General features: G+C 40.6%; 1 long non-coding RNA gene across 1 annotated transcript in view; it reads right to left on the bottom strand.

Annotated features, from left to right (window-relative positions):
* Nucleotides 1–658: 658 nt before the first annotated feature.
* The window catches only part of LOC109552140 (uncharacterized), a 42866-nt gene continuing 19200 nt past the window's right edge, over nucleotides 659–24324 (bottom strand). The window contains exon 4 of the long non-coding RNA XR_012323884.1: nucleotides 659–2249. This is a non-coding gene — a long non-coding RNA (uncharacterized lncRNA). The remainder of the gene's footprint in view (nucleotides 2250–24324) is intronic.

Consider the following 24324-nt stretch of genomic DNA (forward strand, 5'->3'; position numbering starts at 1 on the left):
GATTTGCAGTAAGATGTCAGATTCTAAAGCCCATACAATTCATCATAATTCTATTTGCCTCCTCAAAGTAAAAATGAATTTCATCCAGCGAAGAGCTCTATTAGAAGGACAAAAGCACAATTTTCTTCCTTTGATTGCCTTTTCCAAATAACTATCAATATTGTACACAATATTCTGTCATTCTACAAATATGTATTAAGTGCCTACTACGTGCCTGAAATACAGTCTTTAAAACGCTATAATGTGGTTGAATGAAAAAATGCATAGGGTGAGAAGTCAGGGCAGGGGTCCTGCACTGCGTCATTTCCATTATTTTGAGTTAGCACTTTAGCTGGACTTCACGCTGAGGATCTCTTCACAAATAGGTTCATTACCAACTATTAGCCAAATTCTCTGAATGAAAAGAAAAATCATCTATCTGTACCACAATGATTTTATATATAAATAATCTTATATTCACTCAGATCATTATATAATACACAATCATTTTTAGTTAACTCTTAAAAGACAGCTATTGGTCTTCTGATAGCATTTTACAGGGGACGCTAAAAAGAAACTGATAGGCTTACAACTAATTATCTTGAAGAATAATTACTGAATGCAAATTAGATGGGTGACAATGTTTATGTTACTGTTTTTGCTTTTCTCCATCCCAATCTGTAACATGTGTGAGATGAAAAATTAGTAGCTCAAACTCAGGCCTAAAAAGATGGAAGGTACTTTGCGTTGAAGCACAGAACAAAAATACCACATCTGTCCTCCTTAAAAACCCTTTGCAACTTGTAAAACATCCCACCTGCACAGTGGAAGGAATCCAGCTTTTATCTGACAGGCTGTTAAGAAGTTTGGCCTTTGGCTTCCTTTACATTGCTGCAACTTAACTTTTCATGTAGTAAGTGTCCAGAGTCCTTTTTTTCTCATGCAAATTTCCTTGTCAAGACTACAAATGGACACTTGATCAAAGGTCAGCCCTCTTTCACATTCTCGTTTGATAAAGAAATTTCTATTTCATCTTTGGCATTCACGCCAGTTTGAGAAAGTGTTACCTGACAGAGAAATTACTGATGCATTTCTTTCTGGTCCTCTTTAAAGTTTTTCCACCTCCTTCCTTTTTTCTTCTTTTAAATCTTTTGGGTATTTTAATTTAAATATGTTTTCACTTATTAATGGGATACTTAAATTAGCTGTGAAGGAACCTGAACTTTGCTTGTTAACTGAGGTTGAACTGCTGGTAGATAACATCCAGCAACTGACAGAATAATTATCAACCATTTTTATCAGCAGTTTTTCATGCTTAACTTGTAGAACTCATGTATCGATATGCCTAGAGAAGACAACTTGTTTCCTAGGGCCAAATAAGGGCTTTTTTCCCTAACCAAATGTCCCTTTTTTGGTTTAAAATGAATTTAACTAATTTATTTTATTTTTATTGAAGTATAGTTGATTTACAATGTTGTCTTAGTTTCAGGTATACAGCAAAGTGATTCAGTTATACACATATATACATATTCTTCCAGATTCTTTTCCCTTATAGGTTATTACAAAATATTGAGTATAGTTCTCTGTGCTATACTGTAGGTCCTTGTTGGTTATTTGTTTTATATACAGTACTGCGTATGTTAATCCCAAACTCCTAATTTATCTCTCCCACCCCCTTACCCTTTGATAACCATAAGTTTGTTTTCCACATCTGTGGGTCTGTTTCTATTTTGTACATAAGTTCATTTGTATCTTTTTTTTTAGATTCCACACATAAGTGGTATCGTATGATATTTGCCTTTCTCTGTCTGGCTTACTTCACTTAGTATGATAATCTTTAGGTCCAACCACGTTGCTGCAAATGGCATTATTTCATTCTTTTTTTACGGCTGAGTAGTATTTCGTTGTATATATGTATCACATCTTCTTCACCCATTCATCTGGTGATGGACAATTAGGTTGCTTCCATTGTCTACATGCACCCCAATGTTCATTGCAGCACTATTTACAATAACAGAATATTCTTTTGTCTTTCTTTTTTTTTTTTTTTTTTTTTTTTTTTGCGGTACGCGGGCCTCTCACCGTTGTGGCCTCTCCCATTGCGGAGCACAGGCTCCGGACGCGCAGGCCCAGCAGCTATGGCTCACGGGCCCAGTCGCTCTGCAGCATGTGGGATCTTCCCAGACCGGGGCATGAACCCGTGTCCCCTGCATCGGCAGGTGGACTCTCAACCACTGCGCCACCGGGGAAGCCCTCTTTTGTCTTTCTTACTGAGAAGAATAAGGAAAAGAGGAACAAAGAAATTCTTAAATTAGTTCATATAAATATACTATTACTCTGCAGTCAGTTGCTTCACACTGAAAACCCAGGTTGAGTTTGAACAAAGATAGTCATTCATTTAGTGTACTTTCAGCTACAGAAGAGAAGGTTAACTTTGAGATGCTACAAGATAGGCAAAGATCCACTTGAATTTTCATCGGGACTACTTCAGCTAGTTGTAAATGGTGCAGAGCCTTGAAAACTTCAGTAAGATGTCTGAAGAAACAAAACTCCTGGTTATAACACAAAACTTCCATCTAAAAAGGAAGAAATTGTCAAGTGAAAATTTGGTGATCTAAATAACACTGTTCCATGTAGAATACTTCACTGCTTAATAAAAGGAACAGTGACCACTGGAAGAAAAGAGACTTTAAAAGGAAACACACTGGGTTAGAACCCTAGTCCTGGAACTTCCTAGGTATGTGACCAGGCATCACTTAGTGAGTTTTCTGAGCGCCAACTTGCCAATCTATATAATGAGGATACTTAAAGTTCCTTACTTAGGAGCACTCAATAGATGCTACTATTTCTTCCTTCCTCTTTACATATAATAAGTATATTTATGTATAGTAGATACATGTAATAATTAAACACAGTAATAGTGTTGTGGGAAAGCCAGGTGAAATATTTTTCTTTATTATCCATTAAAAAAAAAAAAAAAAGGGAAGATTAGTGATGTAAACTGGCCTGCCTTGAGTCCCACAGCTAAGAAGTGGGTCAAGGATTTGTGTTCAGACCTTCTCCTTCCCCAAGAGCTCTTTTCTCTATTTTCTCAAAAGAAAATAGGAACAGAAGGACTTTTAGAATTCCTGTGTAATGAGGAATCCCAAACTCTTCGCCAAAAAATACCTTCATCTACTTACCCACCTCTATTCTCAAAGTTTTTTCAATTTAGTTAGCACTTCATAAAGCAAGCTGTTACTAGTTCTGTCCAATCTTACTGATTTAAAAAATCGGATTCTTGTTAACCAAGGAGAAAGTACGCTTCCCTTTAGGTAAAGTACAATGTCCTTATTTTTTGCCCCCAGTATTCTAAAACCCTCTGCTTACTGTCTAAATGCACCACCAATTGCTTTTTAAAAACAGATCTAAGGGGTCCTCTCAGTGGGAACAACCAGAGAGAATTCTTCACCCATGTGGTGAGTCTCAGGGCAGCGTGTTAAACAGACACAACAGACCCACCACCCAAAGAATCTTTGAGGTCAAACCCCTTACTTGTATCTTTCACAGTTCAGGAATATAGGGGCGGCCTCCGTAATACTACACAGCCTCCCCTCCTTTCCTATCCTTTTCCCTCACCCTGCCCCTCCCGCATCTTGCCCGCCTCAGGACACTCCCATTTCTCCCTAGACGATCCAGCTTTTCCCTCCCCCAATTTTCCCTTTATCCTTTCTCTGGTCTTTTATCATGTAGATTTACAAGGCATTCTTTTCTGTGTAGAAAGCGTTTCTCTTTGGGATTGGGGAAGGGGGAGAAAACCACCTACAGTTCCGGGATTCTTCTCCGCAAGCTAGGGAAGTGGGAACAGGCTGAGAAAAAGTTCCTTCACAGGAGATCCACAAGCCCCTCTGTGTTGGTACATGCATCAGCTCTAGTTTTGAGGACCAGGAAAAAACTGTGGAGGATGGGAGTTGTTTAGGACAGAAGGCACCCCTAAGCCATCATCAGTTAATAAGGTCACAGGTGGAGAGGTAGGAAATTTGCTTCCGCTCCAATGTTCAGGGAGAAATTAATCAAGATACTGAAGTAATAGGGCTGGTAGAACCTGATAGTTAATGGTCTTGCCAAGCTAGTTGTCTTTCTTTTGCTTGATGTCCCTCCCTCGGGTGAGCTGAGGCTCATTTTGCGTCTAAATTTTTCAAAGCTGAAAGGCGTTCTCCCTACCGTGCAGCTAACCTACAGTCAACATCTCCTGAAAGGAATGAACAGCATGTTGGTCATGGAACTCAGCTAGCTTCATTTGTTTTTCTTGTCCCTTTTGTTGTTGGGAGTTAAGACAATGAGCATATATTGGAGGCAAAGTGGTCATCGAAACTGCCTGGGACATCTGGATGTGGTCCCCTAAGTAAGGCCACTAACATCAATGGCAGGCGTTCTCATGATCCAGTGCGCTTTCTTTCAGATGCTGATGATCTTCCTTACTTTTTCCTTTAAAGGCAGAAGAGTCTGGCTGCATCCAGAGCTGCTTGCAGACTTCCTCACTCATGGGTCTCAGTGACCCTGTGCCTGATCAGCAATGATCTGAAAAGGAACACTTTTTGGAACCCCAAATCCTCCACCCCACAAGTCCATGCAAGTGAGAACCAAGCACCATTTTATGAAAAATCACTGGTTGTGAATTTGAGAAATAGCAGTGGCGTTACTGACTGCTTCCTACACATGTGCTGTATTTGGCTGTCCAATAAATAAGGTAAATACTCTAGTGGGATTCTTTTTTTCTTTTAATCACAGCTTTATTGAGATAGAATCCAGATACTGACAATTCACACATTTTAAGTGTAGAATTCAGGGGTTTTTTTAAGCATATTCACAGAGCTTTGCAACAATCACCATCATCAATTTTAGAACATTTTCAACACCCCGAACGAAACCCTGTACCCATTGGCAGCCACTCCCCATTTTTCCTGAACTCAGGACCCTAAGTAACCTCTAATTTACTTTCTGTCACTATATAATGGGATTCCTTTCACTCTTGCTTTGTAAACCAGTGAAAGGAAATCTACATCTCACAGTGCTGAGGAGTACAGACAGCATTAGGACAAGGGTCAGGCGCACAGGTCAGAGCTAAAGAGGGTCTTAGCGCAGTGAGTAAGAGCTGGGCATCTAGGAAGAGAGACCTGGAGTTACGTCCTGGCTCTGCATGGGCTAGCTGTGTGTTTTCTGAAAAGTTAACTTCTCTGAATCTATTTTCTCAACTACAATACAGGAACAACAATCATTCCTACTTCATTGGCTTGTTTTGAGTATTAAATGAGAATGAATATACATCATTTAGCAGTGTTCCTGGAATATCATAAGTGCTCACTCCATGTTAATTCATATGATCATATTTATTCCCATTATTCACAAAACCCTCCGTGGAATGGATTACGGTTTACACAATAACTCATCCTGCCACAGCTTAACAGCTCCACTTTACTTCTTCTGAGTGACTGGAGTTGTCATTTGACAGGTCAGTTGTGAGAATGGCTTTAGAGCGGGGGAGGAGATGAATGAATGAAAGTGGAGCAAATGAAAGCAGCAAAAGCAGACTCCTCTATCAAGAACTTGGGCAGCGGTGTGAGGGGGAAGGCCTCCGCAGGATGGAGGGGGTTTGCAGAAGGAACCAATAAGAGGAGTGAGATTGGAGATGCCAGAGAAAAGAGGGTCAAGGTCCTAAAGACAAAAGTCAAGGCCATCCTGGAAATGGACATATCATATGAATAACTGGATAAGCATTTTTAAAATCACAGCTAAGAAAATTAAAAGTAACGGTGTCTTATCCTGCGTTCCCCTGAAAGCAAAGCCTAAGACAAAGGTTCAAGTGCATGTGGTTTATTTGGGAATGTGATCCCAGTAAGCAGGAGTATAGCAGAGCAGGAGGGAAACAGGAAGGAAGGAAGTTTATATAAGGCCTTGGCCTCCTCTGCAGGCAACTGGTGCTTAATTCCATAAAACCTTCTGAAAAATCTCATAAAACATGTTTTAGAACTGCCTACCTAGAGGCAAAAAAGGAAATATTTCTCTTTTGTCTCCCTTTCTCCTAGGTCAAAGATGGTCCACTAGATTAACTCCTTTGCATTTCCGGGATGAGAAAATTGTGAGTGTCAAGCAAGTTGCCAAGGGTTTCCCATGCTGTGGCTTCCAAGAAGCCCAAGGGCTGAAAGCAAAAGGTACAGGGCTATGGCCCCAGTGGAGAGCTGTGCCACTGTACCTGGCTAAAGCCTGTCATAGCCTGCACAGGACTTCCCTGGTGGTCCGGTGATTAAGACTCTGCACTCCCAATGCAGGGGGCACGGGTTCAATCCTTGCTCAGGGAATGAGGACCCTGTATGCTGTATAGCAAAAAAAAAAAAAAGCCTGCACAGAGCTGTCACAAGTAGTGGCTGGGTTGAGATAAGAGTCAGGGCTAAGAGGATTTTACAGTGACAGGCAAGAGATGTCCCACACAGATAGCTATCATTATTCAACATTTATTATACACCAACCACTGTTCTAAGCTTTTGACGTTAACGCATTTGTTCCTCACAACCACCTTGCATTACAAATAAGAAAACTGAGGCACAAAAGCTAAGTAACCCACCCAAAGTCACAAAGCTATTAAGTAGCAAAGTCAGGAGTCAGAATCCTGCATATAAGCTCCTAACCATTACACTGCATATCCTCTGATAGAACTGGGCTGGCTGAAGCTGAGGCATGGGACTGTGTGTGTGTGTTTGGTGGGGGAGAGGGGTTATCCCACTCTTTTACATTTTTCTGGCCCTCTCCACTCAATGGTCCATAAATGACCTCTACTGAAGTCTAGGCATACTTTACTCCTTAAAAGTCAGCCCAAGGCAGTGGAGTAGGAAGACCCTGTACTCATCTCCTCCCAAGGACACACCAAAAGTATTGCTACTTAAAGAGCAACTACCTGTGAGAACAACCTAAAGACTAGGAGAAAATATTTTCCACAACTAAAGATACAAAGAAGGAGTCACAATATGACAGGTAAGAGTGGCAGAGATGTGGTCTAGTCAGGACCCACATCCTGGGGCTGGTGATTCACAAATGGGAGCAATATCAGAGCTCTTCCCCAGGAAGGAGGGGTCCAAGGCCTACATCAGGTCCCCCAGCCACGGGTGTACAGCACCACAGAGATGAGGCCCCAGAATGTCTGGCTTTGAAAATAAGCAGGGCTTACGTTCAAGAGAGCCAGAGAGCTGTACGAAACAGAGACCCCACTATTAAAGGATGCATACAAAATCTCACAAGCCCCAAGTCCCAGCACAGAGGCAGTAGTTTGAGAGGAGCCTAGGTCACACCCACTTGCTGACCTTAGGGAGCCTCTCCAAAAGGCAAGAGTCAACTGGCACTCCCCATGAGGTCAGAAATGCTGGCAGCAGCCATTCTGATGAGCTTGTTCTACTGTGATGACACTGGAGCTGGGAAGTGTGGGTCTGCAATCCTCCCTCCAGCCTATTAAAATGAGCCTGCTGCAGCTGTGCACAACCAGACCATGTGGCCAGCCATGTCAGGGACCTGGCCCTGCAGCTGTGTGCTGACCGTGTAGGGAGCCTACTCTGTGTACCAATGGGCCTGTAGCAGCCACATGCCCCCAGGCTGCATGTGAGGCCTGCCCCGTCTCTAGTGGGCCTACAGGCATTTCACAAAGCAGGGCACTGTAGCCTGCCTGGCCAGGGGTCAGCCCTGCCTACCAGTACACACACAGAGTCAGCCCATCACAGCACAAGGGTGCACAGGGCACACATAGGGGGCACCCCTAGAGCACATAGCTCTGGTGACCAAAGGATAGCATGCTGTTGGATACCATAGGACATCTCCTACATAAGGCCACTTTCCCAAGATTGAGACATAACAGACCCACCTACTACACAGAAACAAAACCAGAGAATTTGGCAAAATGAAGCAAGAGAGGAACATGTGCTGCAAACAAGAGACTCACTTCAGATCTAAAGACGCACAGGCTAAAAGTGAGGAGATGGAAAAAGGTAATCCATGAAAATGGCAAGCTGGAGTACCAATACTTATATTAGACAAAACAGACTTTAACACAAAGACTGTTACAAGAGGCAATGAAAGACATTACATTGTAATCAAGGGATCAATTCAACAAGAAGATATAACAGTGTGTAAACATATATGAACCCAACATAGGAACATCTAAATATCAATACATAAAGCAAATCTTTAACATAAAGGGAGAATTTGACAGTAACACAATAATAGTAGGGGACTTTAACACCTCACTTATGTCAATGAACAGATCATCCAGACAGAAAATCAACAAGGAAACACTGGCCTTAAATGACACACTAGATCAGATGGACTTAATAGATACATACATACATACATATATATATATATATATATATATATAGCATTCCATCCCAAAGTGGCAGAATATACATTTTTTTTTTTTTTTTAGAATATACATTCTTTTACAGTGCACTCTGAACATTCTCCAGGATACAGCACAGGTTATGCCACAAAACAAATCTCAGTAAATCTAACCACACAAATAATATCAAGCTTCTTTTCTGACCACAATGCTATGAGACCAGAAATCAACTAGAAGGAAAAAAAGTAGAAAAAACACAAACATGTGGAGGCTAAGCAATATGCTACTAAACAGCCAATGGATCATTGAAGAAATCAAAGAGAAAAGTAAAAAAATACCTGGAGACAAATGAAAACAAAAACACAATGATCCAAAAATCTATGGGATGCAGCAAAAGCAGTTCTAAGAGGAAAGTTTATAGCAATTCAAGCCTAACTCAGGAAAGAAAAAAATCTCAAATAAACAACCTAACCTTAAACCTAAAGGAACTAGAAAAAGAAAACCAAACAAAATCCAAAGTTAGTAGAAAGAAAGAAATAAAGATCAGAGAGGAAATATATGAAATAGAGACTAAGAAACAATAGAAAAGATCAATAAACTAGCAGCTGTTTTTTTAAAAAAATAAACAAAATTGATAAACCTTTGGCCAGACTCATAAAAAAAAAAAAAAAAGAAAAGAAAAGCAGGGCCCAAATCAATAAAATAAAAAACAAAAAAGGAGGAGTTAGAACCAACACCACAGAAATACAAAGGAGCATAAGAGATTACTACGAACAATTATATGCCAATAAAATGGACAACCTAGAAGCAATGGACAAATTCCAAGAAATGTACCATCTCCCAATACTGAACCAGGAAGAAATAGAAAATATGAACAGAGCAGTTACCAGTAATGAAATTGAATCAGTAATAAAACAAGTTTCAACAAACAGAAGTCCAAGACCAGATGGATTCACAGGTGAATTCTACCAAACATTTAGAGAAAAGTTAACACCTATCTTTTTCAAACTATTCCAAAAAGTGCAGAGGAAGGAATACTTCTGATCTCATTGTACAAGGCCAGTATCACCCTGATACCAAAACCAGACAAAGATATCAGAAAAAAAGAAAATTACAGGCCAATATCACTGATGAACACAGATGCAAAAATCCTCAACAAAGTATTAAATACACCTAGTTCAACAATATATTAAAAGGATCATACACCATGATGAAGTGGGATTTATCCCAAGGATGCAAGGATTTTTCAATATCCACAAATCAATCAATGTGATACACCACATTAACAAATTGGAGAATAAAAATCATATAATCCTCTCAATAATGGCAGAAAAAGTTTGACAAAATTCATCATCCATTTATGATAAAACTCTCAGCAAAATGGGTATTGAGGGAACATACTTCAACCTAACAAAGGTCATATATGACAAGCCCACGGCTAACATCATATTCAGTGGTAAAAAGCTGAAAGCATTTCCTCTAAGATCAGGAACAAAACAAAGATTCCCACTCTCACCACTTTTATTCAATGTACTGTTGGAAGTCCTAGTCATCAGACAAGAAAAATAAATAAAAGAAATCCGAATTGGAAAGGAAGAAGTAAACCACCTGTTACTGTTTGTTGATGACATGATACTACATGTACAAACTCCTAAAGATACCACCGAAAACCTAGTAGAACTAATAAATAAATTCAGTAAAGTTGCAGAATACAAAATTAATATACAGAAATCTGTTGCATTTCTATACACTAATAATGATCAGAGAAATTAAGGAAAAAATCCCATTTACAGTTGCATCTAAAAGAATAAAATACCTAGGAATAAATCTAACCCAGGAAGTAAAAGAACTGTACTCTGAAAACTACAAGACATTGATGAAAGAAACTGAACACGACACAAACAAATTGAAAGATGCACCCTGCTCATGGACTGGAAGAATGAATATTGTTAAAATGAACATGCTACCCAAGGCAATCTACAGATTCAATTTAATCTCTGTCAAAATACGAAAGTCATTTTTCACAGAACTAGAAAAATAAATCTAAAATTTGTATGAAACCACAAAAGACCTTGGAAAGACAAAGCAATCTTGAGAAACAAAAATAGAGCAGGAGGGCTTCCCTGGTGGTGCAGTGGTTAAGAATCTGCCTGCCAATGAAGGGGACATAGGTTCAAGCCCTGGTCCGGGAAGATCCCACATGCCGCAGAGCAACTGAGCCCATGCACCACTACTACTGAGCCTGCTCTAGAGCCCATAAGCCACAACTACTGAGGCCCATGTGCCTAGAGCCTATGCTCTGCAACAAGAGAAGCCACCACAATGAGAAGCCCACGCACTGCAAAGAAGAGTAGCCCCCACTCGCCGCAACTAGAGAAAGCCTGCACGCAGCAACAAGGACCCAATGCGGCCAAAAATAGTACTAAATTAAAAAAATCTGAAGGTACCACACTCCTTGATTTCAAACTATACTACAAAGCTGTGATAACCAAAACAGTATGGTACAGGCACAAAAAACAACACATAGATGAGTGGAACAGGACAGAGAGCCTAGAAATAAATCCATGCATATATGGTCAATTAATCTATGACAAAGGAGGCAAGAATATTCAATGAGGGAAAAGACAACCTTTCTGATAAATGGTGCTGAGAAAACTAAAGAGCTACATGCAAAACAATGAAACTGGACTACTTTCTTTCACTTATATACAAAAATAGACAAAAAATGGATTCAAGTCTTAAATGTAGGCCCTGAAACTGTAAAACTCCCAGAAGAACACATAGGCAGTATGGTCTTTATCACTGGTCTTACCAATATTTTTTTGGATCTGCCTCTTTAGGAAAGGGAAACAAAAACAAAAATAAAGAAATGGCACTGGGCTTCCCTGGTGGTGCAGTGGTTGAGAGTCCGCCTGCCGATGCAGGGGACACGGGTTCGTGCCCCGGTCCGGGAAGATCCCACATGCCGCGGAGTGGCTGGGCCCGTGATCCATGGCCACTGAGCCTGCGTGTCCGGAGCCTGTGCTCCGCAACAGGAGAGGCCGCAACAGTGAGAGGCCTGCGTACCGAAAAAAAAAAAAAAAAAAAAAAAGAAATGGCACTACATCAAACTAAAAACCTTTTGCACAGTGAAGGAAACCATCGACAAATGAAAAGGCAGCATACGGAGTGAGAGAAGATATCTGCAAACAATATATCTGATAAGAAGTTAACATCCAAGATATACAAAGAACTCATATAACTCAACATCAGAAAAATAAACAACTCAATTAAAAAATGGGCAGACGATCTGAAGAGATGTTCTTCCAAAGAAGATGGACAGTAGCCAAAAGGCACGTGAGAAGATGCTCAACATCACTAATCATCAGGGAAAGGCAAATCAAAACCACAATGAGATACCACCTCACACCTGTCAGAATGGGTATCACTAAAAATACAGCAATTAACAAGAGTTGATAAGAATATGAAGAAAAGAGAAACCTTGTGCACTGTTGGTGAGATTGTTAATTAGTGCAGCCACTACAGAAAACAGTATGGAGGTGCCTCGAAAAGTTAAAAATAGCACTACCATATGATCCAGAAATCTGACTTCTGGGTATTTATCCAAAGAAAACAAAAACACTAATTTAAAAGATATATGCACCCCAATGTTCACTGCAACATTATTTACAATAGCCAAGATATGGAAGCAACCTAAGTGTCCATCAAGAGGTGAATTGATAAAAAACTTGTCGTCTATACGTACAATGGAATATTACTCAGCTATTAAAAAAATGAAATCTTGTCATTTCTGACAACATGGATGGATCTAGAGGATATCATCTGAGTGAAATAAGTCAGAAACAGAAAGACAAATACCATTTGATCTCATTTATATGTGGAATCTAATAAAACAAAATGAGAACAGACTTGAAGATACAAAGAACAAACAGGTGGTTGCCAGAGGTGGTGGGTGGGGAGTAGGGGGACTGGGAGAAAGAGATGAAGGGGATTAAGAGGTACAAACCTCCAGTTATAAAATAAATAAGCCACAGGGATATAATATACAGAATAAGGAATATGGTCAATAATAATATGATAACTTGGTATGGGGACAGATGGTTACTAGATTTACTGTAATGATTTTGTAATGTGTGAAAAGTCAAACCACTATGCAGTACACTTGAAACTAACATAATATTACATGTCAAGTCTATTTCAATAAAAAATGTATTCCTATCTAAACATTCCAATATCATGCTTGACTAAATTCCACCCACCTTCTTCCCAAAGTAAAACAACTGAAATAAACCCAGCTGGCTGATTCAAGGTTAGCTGAGAGTCCCTTTCAGCTGCAAGGCTTCCTGCTCATTTATTCTCCACTGAATTCTATTGAAATCATTCGGTGATCACCACTGGGTCACTTCCAAAAGGCAAGAAAATGATCTTAAATACAAAAAGAATGTAAACCTACCTAGAATAAAACAAAAATTTTTAAATGGAACGATAGCTACACTTGACTGTTGAGCACTTGACCTGTAGCTAGTTCAAATGAGGTGTTGATGTACGTTTAAGATACACATTGAATTTGAAAGATATAGTACAGAAAAAAATAAAATATCTCAGTGTTTCTTATATTGATTACATAATATTTTAGATATACTGGGTTAAATAATTAAAATTGATTTCATCCTTTTATTCTTTTTTAACACGGCTACTGGAAACTTCAAAATTGCTTATGTGGCTCACACTGTATGATTATTAGTGCTGACCTTGACCATCTGAACTCTGCTACCTTCTCTAGCCTCATTCTCACTTTCCCAGTTACCACACTTCAGTTATCAGCCTGGTTCTTCCTAAAACACCCCAACACGTTCCTACCACAGGGCCTTTGCAGTGGCTGTCTCCTCAGCCTAGAACGTTCTTGCCCCATATTTTCCTATGGCTTTCTTCTTCATTTCATTCTTGACTTCTTCAGAGGAATATCCCCTAACTACTCTGTGTATTTCTACCAGTCTGTATGCCCTTACTCTGTTTTATTTTCCTTCATAGAATGTTAAACTGGTATTGTGTCCTCTGCTGTTCTATTTTATTACTGTGGAAATAAATACATGGATGGATGGGGGGAATTAGTTTTTATGTTTTCTTATAACCTACTTTTGGGATAATGCCCAATCAAAAAAAAAAAAAGCTTGCTCACCTAGATGGATGATTTCATCCATCTCCAGGGCTTGGCATTTCAAAGCTGCCTTAGCTCTCTCTGTTTGTATCACATCCATCAGTTAGGGTGAGGGACTGGACTGGCTTGCAGCTCAAGGATCTTTACAGGGGTCTTTTCCCTCAGAAGGGGCGTTGACTTGCCTGGCCTGCGGGTGCTGAGAGGTTCCCATCAGAGGTTCTCATTCACAGGGGCTAATGTTTTCTGTTCCTTTGCGTCCCCTACTTTTAGTGACAGTAGAGGGCAGCAGAGTCCTTTCCACAGGATGCATTTTGAGCAAAGACCAACAGTCTGTGGACTGTGCAAGCCTCTTTCAGAGAAAAATAGTTAATGAGTCCTATTATGTCTAGGATCGGACTTACAGAAGTGGCTTATTTTCTTCCATCTCTAATTATAAAGATGATTCAAACTTCTGAGGAAATGGAATCTGCACATTTGGAAGTCAGAGTATTATAGCAACCCTTTCTGAAAAAAAAATCAGTCTTACTGTTTATTTTATGTTCCTCAAAGTCCTTATTAGGTATTTATTTTATCTGGATTTTTATTTCCTTCTTTCCATTGTATTTATAGTTTAAGGGCTGACTAAGGGGCTGTAGGACTGGAATAAGTTGATCTTGTAGATTCACATTTATTTGGTCTACATCTCATCCTGGACTTTCAGGAATGAAAGCCGGCTCCTTATGGCAGGTAATTCCTGCATTTATCTGTACTGATCACAGTGAAGGGCAGGTGACTTTAATTCTAACTTGCCACATGGTCCAGAAACAAGGGTATGCACTAATCCACTACCATTATAGCACTGGAAATTCTAAATAAAAAACAGAGATATAGGTTAATTAATAACCCCCAGAAATGAGGCAGATAAAGTGCTTGCAGATCTTTCAGTTATGCTAGTTAGTCAAGCAGATATGCTTCCTATGAGCAGAAGAAGAAAGACCCAATTTCCCCAAAAGTATTTTTAAAATCTAATAGGTACTGAGGGTGCTGTCCATCAGTGATTTTAGAATTAATGCTTAGTGGAAGTTTCAGTAAACCAGCAGCTGAAGGGTGTCTTACCTGCTTGATTTATTTTTATTTTTAAATTTTCATTATATTTACTAACAAATCGCAATTATTTTTTCATCTCTGTATCTCATGGACCAAAAAAAAAAAAAAAAAAGGCTTAGAAAAGACCACTTGACTTTGGCATGTTGGCCATGAAAGTTAGGAGCTGGTGACTAGAAGCTTCCTCCACTAGCTGTACTCAGTAGGTTTCCACCTAGATGCTGGTTTACTGTCTCAGTAACAGGATTTTGATTCATAACTGAATTTATTCTCAAATTGCATCCTACTGTTTTGCTACCTAGTAGTTACATGGATATCTGCTGTCATGTTCTGGTGGCTGTTATTGTGAATGTTACGTTCTCGAAAAATTCTGTGTATGAAAAACAGCTCCAAGTGCTTGGGGCCAGAGGAGAGAAACTTGACTTTGCTAAGCTGTAATCACAGTTATTATATCAATAGCCGCTGGAAGATTGTTGCTGTTTATGGCCGCACAAATCAGTCTCAGCCTGGATTGTCTGGGCTTTGCTTGAATTTGATACTTAACTTTGAACTCTAGGTTTTGAAAATTTCCATTCAGTCTCAGGAATATAACGTTAGGAAACTGGATTCTCAAGAGATGGCAGAAGATAGTGTTGAGCATGCCTTTTAGATATAAAACAGGATTAAAGAGCTTCATCCCGTTGAAATTATTTACCATTGGAGCCTCTGAATACAAATTTACTCTTAAAGGCAGTGTAGCTTAAGGCAGCCATGTGAAGGAGAATAAGAAAGGATTATACATATGAAATACTGAGAAAGAGATGAGAAAAAAGAGATGAGAAAAGAACTACAAGGAAAATATAAAATAGATGTGGGCTAGACCTTCTATTTTGGATGTATGAAGATAAGTCGGGAAAATTGTTTTCACTTAGAGTAACTCTACGCAACACACATAAAGCAACCAACTCTTATTCAAAAACCTAATCCTGATTTAATAAGTAGGAAAAAGATCTTTACATTCTAACTCTGTCCTTGTAGTGAGAAAGAAGTGAGTTATGATCAGAACTCTTATTGATAGGTATGAACTCAGGACATTTGAAGTACATACTCGATAAAAATGCACTGAATGTTCCTTTGTGCCAGCTAAGGAGCTAGGTACTGCGGATGCAAAAAGCGAGCAGGAAGGAGAAAGATAGCCTCTGGCCTGGAGGAGTTTAGTGTCTGGAGGAAGAGACTGAACAGCTAATTTAACATTTATTTAATAAACAATCACGGTACAATATGATAAGTGCAAAAGCCAAAGTATGGGCAAACTGCCACAGGAATGGCAACTAAGAGGAGACAACTTCTGAAAAGAAATAATCTTGCATAGGTACCTATTCAAAACAGTTGAATCTGAAAATAAATCAGCATACAAAGGTTAGGCAACCTGTTTTGTAACCTCGGATTAGTTTTGAGTATGATCATTTCTCTGTAATGACAGCCCCTATAATATACAGTTGACCCTTGAACAATGAGGGAGTTGGGGGACGACCCTCCAAGCAGTGGAAAATCCACCTATAACTTACAGTTGGCTCTCCCTATCCCTGAATCTGTGGTTCTGCACATGCAGATTCAACCAATGCAGATAGTGTAGTACTGCCTGTTTACTACTGGAAAAATTCCGCTCCTAAGTGGACCCGCATCGTTTAAACCCATGCTGTTCAAGGGTTAACTGTAGTTTGTACGGCTACTTGGGATTCCAGTTGTATTAAGTCACTCTAGGAGTTTCTCTCAAAAAATAGAGTTCTCATCTTATTTCGGTGTTGCTCCACAGCACCTGACACTGGGCCAGCGTTCAAAAAAAATTTTAGAGCTAAATTAAAGTTGAATATGTTCTTATGGGGCAGATGACGTGGAAAGAGAGAGTTTACTCACTGGCAATATTCGAAGCAAAACCAGATAAGGTACTGATGAAAAGGAAGAGTATAGCTAAATAAACCCTGCATATTGTCATTTGCCCAAACTTCACATTAAATATACTTTTCAGGACTAAAAATGTAACCTTACAATTTCCATCACTTGATACATATTTGGATTTATTTTAAACAGAAAATACATATCAAATAACTAAAAAGTAGACATCTCTGATATGAGACGAACTTGGCATTTTAGATATTTCTTCTTTATACAAATGGGAGCAGATTACAAAACATGGATTTATCTAGGGTGGTCTGGTTTTAGGTACGAATGAAGTCTTTAAAGTCTACAGGAGATTCATAAGGACTTGTTTTTCCTCTTAGAGCTGATTATGACTTTTCATAGGGATAGGCGCATTTTAAAGCTTTCTTTAATTAGGGTAAAAAACAATACTCTAACTAAAGTATCAACAGATACATGGAGACTTTGTTCTGGATGGTGGTGGTGGCTCTCCCTTGCAACCCTTCTTCTAACTGACACCTCAGAGATAGATGCTAACGAGGTCCCACTGAGATTTGGGCTTCCCAAATGGTTCTCTGTTTTTCTAAAACAGAAGCTCTTAGACCAAGGGTTCTCCATACAAGAAGCTGCCTGAACCACTGTGTAACCACTGGTTTCTCTCTGCTCAAAGCCACGAGTAACTGCCCATGATAATCACAGCAACTTGTCCTTGCATCACACGTGATCTCATGCGACATGAGTATCATCACAGCCCACGTGGCAAATCTCCACTTTTCAGATACAGAACTAGCTTATAGAGTTTACAAGGGATGAAAAACACGAATGATAAGCACAAACTTAGTCCGCCATTCACTAGTGATGCTGATCTCATCTTGTCATTTTTTCCCCTCTAGCCATGGTGTTCTCTAAAGCTAGAGAAGATGCTACTTATTTCATGAACCCACACGTTGTGGCTAATTTAACTTGCTAACTAGTGGAAATCATCACCCATCCAGAGTGGGTACCACCAACTATGGATTTCCTGTAAGTCTATTACTGGCAGGATTTGAGAATGCCTCTGGTCCTGAATTCTGAAACAAACATTTAATGAGCTACTACAGCTCTGAAGATCTACTTTTCAAAGCACAATGAATATAAGTCTATGCTTTAAAAAAATTTACAGTCTACTTGTAGAGGCAAATAAATATACAAAAATGTAACCAGTGTTTGGGGACATATTTAATAATATGACAGACTGGAAAGTCAGCTCTAGGAGGGTAGGGATTTTTGCCTGTCACTGCTGCATCCTCAGCTCCTAACATAGTAACAAGCACATATTTAGTGCTCCAAAAAACATTCTGTTTTTGCCGTACATGGGCCTCTCACTGTTGTGGCCTCTCCCGCTGCGGAGCACAAGCTCCGGACATGCAGGCCCAGCAGCCATGGCTCACGGGCCCAGCCGCTCCGCGGCATGCGGGATCCTCCCGGACCGGGGCACGAACCCGCGTCCCCTGCATCAGCAGGCGGACCCCCAACCACCGCGCCACCAGGGAAGGCCCTCCAAAAAACATTTTTTTCTGAATGAATGAGCAGCACAGGCAGTAGGTATCATGGGATTCAGGGGAAGAGACCTGTGTGAATGGAGAGGTCCTCAAAGGCACCATGGAGGAGGGGAGATGTCATATGAGCCTTAAAGTACATAGGGTTAGGTGGGCTTATTAAATTTATTGTCTTATTTATTCAGTGCCTCCTACATGCCGGGTACTGGCAGGGAGGGGAGTGCAAAAAGCAAATCCATCGCTGATCTAGGATGATCCTGAGAGTTTCACTCAGAGGCTAAAAGCCAGCCCTGTCTGCCAAACATCGCTTAGCATTCAAGACATGTACGGAAAAGCAAAAGAGCGAAATAATCAAGAAAAAGTCAGTAGTCCGAAAGCAGATGGCGTAGTGGTGGAGAAGGAGAGGGTACAACGTTTCTTTCTCGCCTGCCATTTCCTTTCATTTCTTGCTAAACATGGTTCAGAAGTCCTGGGAAAGGAGTGGAAATGCAGACAAACAGAAACGCCGCCCGCTTTGTCACTGCGTGCCGAAGGGATTGCCTTGGCCTTTGTTTTCCAGCCTGGAGGCTGGTTACACATTAGGCACGGTCATCTGACCTTCACTGTCAGTCTAATGCTAAACCTCGCTGCCCTCTCTTCTCTTCCAACCCATTTCCAGCTGCCACCACTGCGAAGTCAACAAACACCGCCACCAACACCCACCCCTCCACACACACACAGACGTCTGAGTTCCTGAGAAATGAACTTGTTTGTTCATCATTTCTCTTGCAAATCTAAAAATCACCCTGGTGGCTATAGGCTTTGGCGAGAGTCAGGAGGTTAACTGCGAGGCCAGAAAAACAGACACTGGGAGGAGGTCTGAAATCTTTCCACCACCTGCTCTTTAAGTAGGAGAGCCAGCTGCCAGGTGACGGGTCTCTGATGGTGGGAATCTCACCCTTCTCACTGTTTTTGACAGCTCAAAGTGTTATCTGGCACCTTAGTTGCATCAATTTAGTGCACATTATTATTTCATGTTGCTGGACTCATGTTTTGAAAAAAACACAAACACGTGTGTGTGTACATATATGTACATATACCCTTTGACTGCACTGCCTCCGTTGGTTGGCTTTACTCGGAAACCCGGTAAATTCAGCAAGCCTCTGTGACATACAGTTAGGGCTCTGAGCTTCAGAGTCCACAGACCTTGACTGAATCCAAGTTTCTCTGTGCACTACAAGCGGTTACACCATCTACGTTCCTGTCTATGTACTGGGGGATGTCAAAACATCCCTCACAGTGTTATTCTGACAATTAGATGGGATCATCTGATGTGTTACTCAGTTTCTGAGGTATTGTGCATATTAATAAAAGTTAGGTGTAAGGATTCTCCTTGTTTCCCAGTCTGGAGTTTGACCTCAAATTAATCCTCTCAGTCTAGGTTTCTTTCTCATTTAGTCTAACTGTTTAGGTCGAACACCTTAGAGCAGGATTTCTCAATGTACTGACATTTCGGACCAGACAATCCTTTGTTATGGCGGCACGTCCTGTGCCTTGTATTAGCATTCGTAGCATCCCCGGCCTCCACCCACTAGACGGCAGTAGCAAAGTGCGTCCCCTCCCCAACCGTGACAACCAAAACTGTCTCCAGATATTGAGATATGTCCCCTTGGGGGCAAAAGCACCCCTGGTTGAGAACCGCTGTGTTAGAGTCCTTCTCGACTCCTCTCTTTTTTGCACACTTTCCCACCTGATCCATCAACAAACGCTGTTACTCTAAAGATGACCCTTTCTTATTCTCTCTGCTCTTACCTCCTTCATCCAAGCCACTGACGTTTCTCTTTGGCCTTAGTCTCCTTGCCAGTCTGCTCGTCCCCTAGCCCTCACCTCCGCTCTCATTCAGTTCCAAACACAGTGACCTCCTGGTAGCCCCTGCTACACAGCAGACAGGTTCCCACCTCTGCAGGGGCTGTTCCTTCTGTGGGAACTACTTTCCCTCCTGTCTTCTCCCTGTCTCAGCCCTACTGCTCAGATGTTACCCTGGAGATTAGGTCTTCCCAATCCACCCCAATTTCTGATACTTCTTATCCCCTCTATTTTCTCCAGAGCATTTTTCTCCATCTAATACTGTATATTTCATTTATTTTGTTTGCCTTTCTTCCCTACAATGTCACATCCATAGGGGTAGGTCTTTTGTATGCTGAATTACTGACTGTGTTCTCCAACTCCTGACCCTCAGGAGACACTCAAATAGCAGTTAAAGGAATGCATATACGTATTATCACCATTCAAAAGTTTTAAAAAATGGGGATAAAATGGACAACATAAAATTTACCATCTTAACCATTTTTAAGTGTACAGTTCAGCAGTATTAAGTACATTCACACTGGTGTGCAATCCATCTCCAGAACACTTTTGATCTTGCAAAACTGAAACTCTCTATCCATTAAATAGTAACTCCCCATTCCCCCTTCTCCCCAGTTCCTCACAACCACTATTCTTTATGAATTTGACTACCTTAGGTACCTCTTATAAGTGGAATCACATTTCTATTTGTCTTTCTGCAACTGGCTTATTTAATGTAATATCCTCAAGGTTCATCCATGTGTCAGAATTTCCCTCCTTTTAAAGGCTGAATAATATTTCATGATATGTATATATCACATTTCAAAACTTCTATTCATCTATCAATGGACAGAAATGGAATTCTGGGATCAAAGAGTAATTCTATTTTTAATCTTTTGAGGAACTGCTGTATTGTTTTCCATAGTGGTTGCACCATTACATTCCCACCAACCGTGCACAAGGATTCTGATTTTTCCACCCTCTCACCAACACTTGTTATTGTCTATTTTGATTTTCTTGGTTTTTTTTTTTTTTTTTTTTGCTGTACGCGGGCCTCTCACTGTTGTGGCCTCTCTCGTTGCGGAGCACAGGCTCCAGACGCGCAGGCTCGGCGGCCGTGGCTCACTGGCCCAGCCACTCCGTGGCATGTGGGATCCTCTCAGACCGGGGCACGAACCCACACCCCCTGCATCGGCAGGCGGACTCTCAACCACTGCGCCACCAAGGAAGCCCTGTTTTGTTTTTGATGGTATCCATCTTAACTGGTGTGAGGTGGTATCTCATTGTGGGTTGGATTTGCATTTCCTTAATAATTAGTGATGTGGGGCATCTTTTCATGTGTATCATTGCTGTTTTTAACCTCTAGGGCCCTCATCAAAAGAGCCTATGGCTTATCCAGGCAGTGTCACATCAATATCCATCTCTCATACCTACTGTCTGTTCTCCCTTGGGGCTTTGAATCTCTGTTGCAGACTTTACACCACTGGCTTTGGTGGTCAGTGAGGGAAGGGGCTACCCTTCTGCATTTGAGAACAAGATAGAAACCTGTGGATTAAAGTCCATTTTTATCCTTCTCTCACTAACATCATTCTTTACGCTTCTGTAGGCAATTATCTCACAGCAAAGTTACAAGAATAAACAATTAAATGTTCAAATTAGGACATTTACTGGTGAGACTTTCAGAAGCTCTCTGGGTGGATGACTCACTCAGCTGACTCACTTATGTAATTTTAATGTAACACTTGTCAATCAGGTGTTTAACCTAGGACAAGGTTTCTTTCCCCTCTATTTCCATTTTTTTTTCTTTTCAATCTTGCAACATCTTAGCTTTAAAGAGTTATTTGCAGTCATTGACTTAATTTATCTTGTATATATGATCCATATTAATAACCCATATTTATTAGTAATTCAGTAAAATCTGGAACATGCTCATATGTATTCACTAGAAACCTAGCATAGATAAAGAATTAATGAAGAAATCTCATATCCTCATGATAAATTCTTTTCCATTTAGCATTGATGAGTTCCTCTAAGAGACTCCAAAATATTCCTCTAAGAAATATCAATTTTGGCATAGAAAATTCTGGACTGAGCTGCCCTTTGAGAGCTTCTTCCAGTCAACACTTGCTCTTTTTTTACTATGGCCTTAAGGCTGTGTTGAAACAATGACCCAGTGGTGATTATACTGTCATATGACAATATAAATGTGCACATGTCCTAAGCCTCAGGGACACAGATGACTGACTGCCCAGAAAGTAGACGGTAACCTCATCTTTCCCTTGCTTTACTATATTCCATTTTACCTAACTTCTTCTTGAATTCCTCCTTTGGTTTCTCTATAAGCTGTTTTCTATTCTATGTGGCAGAGAGGTCCCTCCCAATTACTTTCAGAGGTTTCTCTCCTTTTTTAACCTTTAAACATAGCTGTTCCTCAAGTCTCTTTGCTCAGTCTCCTGCTATGCCTTCTTGTCAATCCCATTCACCTCAAATTTCCATTTTCACCTCTCTTCATGAGACCCAAATCCATGCCACTGGCATGGCCTTTCCTGAGCTCCAGAAAGGAACCCCCAGCACTGGTCAGGAATCTTGTCAAAGCCACCACCTCTCGGTAAACCCAGTCTGCCCCTATACCTCCTTTCTGCTTATTGACTTAAGTATCCTACTCATCTCAGTTTACAAAACTGAAATATCTTTTCTACTTTCATTTCTGCTGTCAACAAGTAGCCAATACTTAAAGCATTTAAAGGAAAGAAAGATTATTTTGGGTTGGGGGACTCAGGGGAGGCTCCAAGGAAGAAGTGGCTTTGGGGCTGGCCTTTAAAAGATGTGGAGATTATGTCAGGTGGAGGTAAAGGATGGGGGAGAGTTTTCATAGGATGAAAGAGGCAAAGAGGCCATGTTTCAGGAGGAGGAGACTTAGCTGAACTGGCTAGAACAGAATGGAAGAAGAGATTAAGGTAGAAATCATGGAGAGTCATGAGTTTAGAGAAAGGAGTTTGATTTGAAGACAGAAACCCTGAGAACCCAGTAAACATTTCGCAGTTTGGAGTAACATCATTTGAATTTATAATCTGTTCTGTTGTATCCCGCTTTCTACCTTCCCTGGAGAAGGGTATCCATCCTTGGGCAATCCATCTCTCCCTCTCCCCTTGCCTCTCCCCCTCCCTCCCTCTCTCCCTCCTTCTTCCCTCTCTCCCTGATTCTTCTTTGTATTCCCCAGCATGTTACCCAGCACATTGGTATTCAGTAAATGTTTGATAAATGGATAAAGAAGATAGTGGCGCATATGTAAATGAGCAGTGAGCACAGACATTAAACTACTACAAAAAATACATGTTCCATTTAGTACTAGAATGTCTTTAGCTTTTAGGCTTTCCCTCTAACCATCCAATCCCTCATTTATCCATCCTCCTTTCTCTCACTCAGCTAACCAGTCCTGTTGACTTGTAGTATGTCAGATACAACGGACATAAAAGAATAAGGCCTCAGGAAGCTACTTATGGGAATCAACAAGACGTGTAAACAAACTCTGAAATATACTGCAAAGAAGGATTTGAGAGAAGAATGCCTAAAGTATATGGAAACACAGTGAAAAGAACAACGAGCTACCTGGAATGACATGTGAGCCACACAGATCATTCACTCAAAACATGTCACCTCCTATGTGCCAGTCACATAGCTGAAGGTATCCTGTGTGAGATGTACACCCTGTTCCTAAGACAAGACCTCTTTGATTTCAGTTTGATTCATAGAAAAATACTCTCATTGATTGGGCAACTGCCAATATCCCATAAATCCTCACATAAAGCCTTTATACAGACAAAGAAACTGAGATGCAGAGAAGAGAGGTAACTTGCCCAGTTGGAGTTGGGGTTGATTTTAAAGCTCATGCTCTGGTTACTACATGATGCCTCTCAGAACAGTACAGAGAAGGATGTACGAAGTGTTATGAGAACTCAGAACAAGGGATACCTGGGGGGAAAATTAGGGAAATCTTCCTGTTAAAGATGGGGTTTTACAGCAGAAAAGCTACAGGAGGCCTGTTGTTATTTGCTCTAATGAAAAAATGTTTAATACCAAGCTCTAGTGACAGTATTTTTCACCTATCCTGATATGTACTTGAAGCAGCACATGGGTGCAATTTTACTGGTGTGTTCCATTTGAGTGCCCGAGGTTATATGTAGAAGTGATTTAGGGGTGACATTTCCAGAAGAATTTATTTGCCCCAACAAAAGTCTGTTGCATGAGGCCTCTTCTCTCCCATCCTAACCCAGTACCAAAAGTGCCAGGGGCTCAGAGTTCACTACATATTGTGAGTCAGGGCACTAAGGAAAAAAGGCTCATCTTTTTTCCTCGTCCAAGCATGGCTCAACTGGTATAAATCAATTTATTAGCACTGGGTTTGAGATCAGACATTTGAGCCTTTTGTGTACAAAAGGCAAGTCACAATATCTCCAGCCTGAATAATTCATGTTGTTTGTAAT

Source organism: Tursiops truncatus, chromosome 10 (assembly GCF_011762595.2).
Source record: "Tursiops truncatus isolate mTurTru1 chromosome 10, mTurTru1.mat.Y, whole genome shotgun sequence".
NCBI classification, from domain to species: domain Eukaryota; kingdom Metazoa; phylum Chordata; class Mammalia; order Artiodactyla; family Delphinidae; genus Tursiops; species Tursiops truncatus.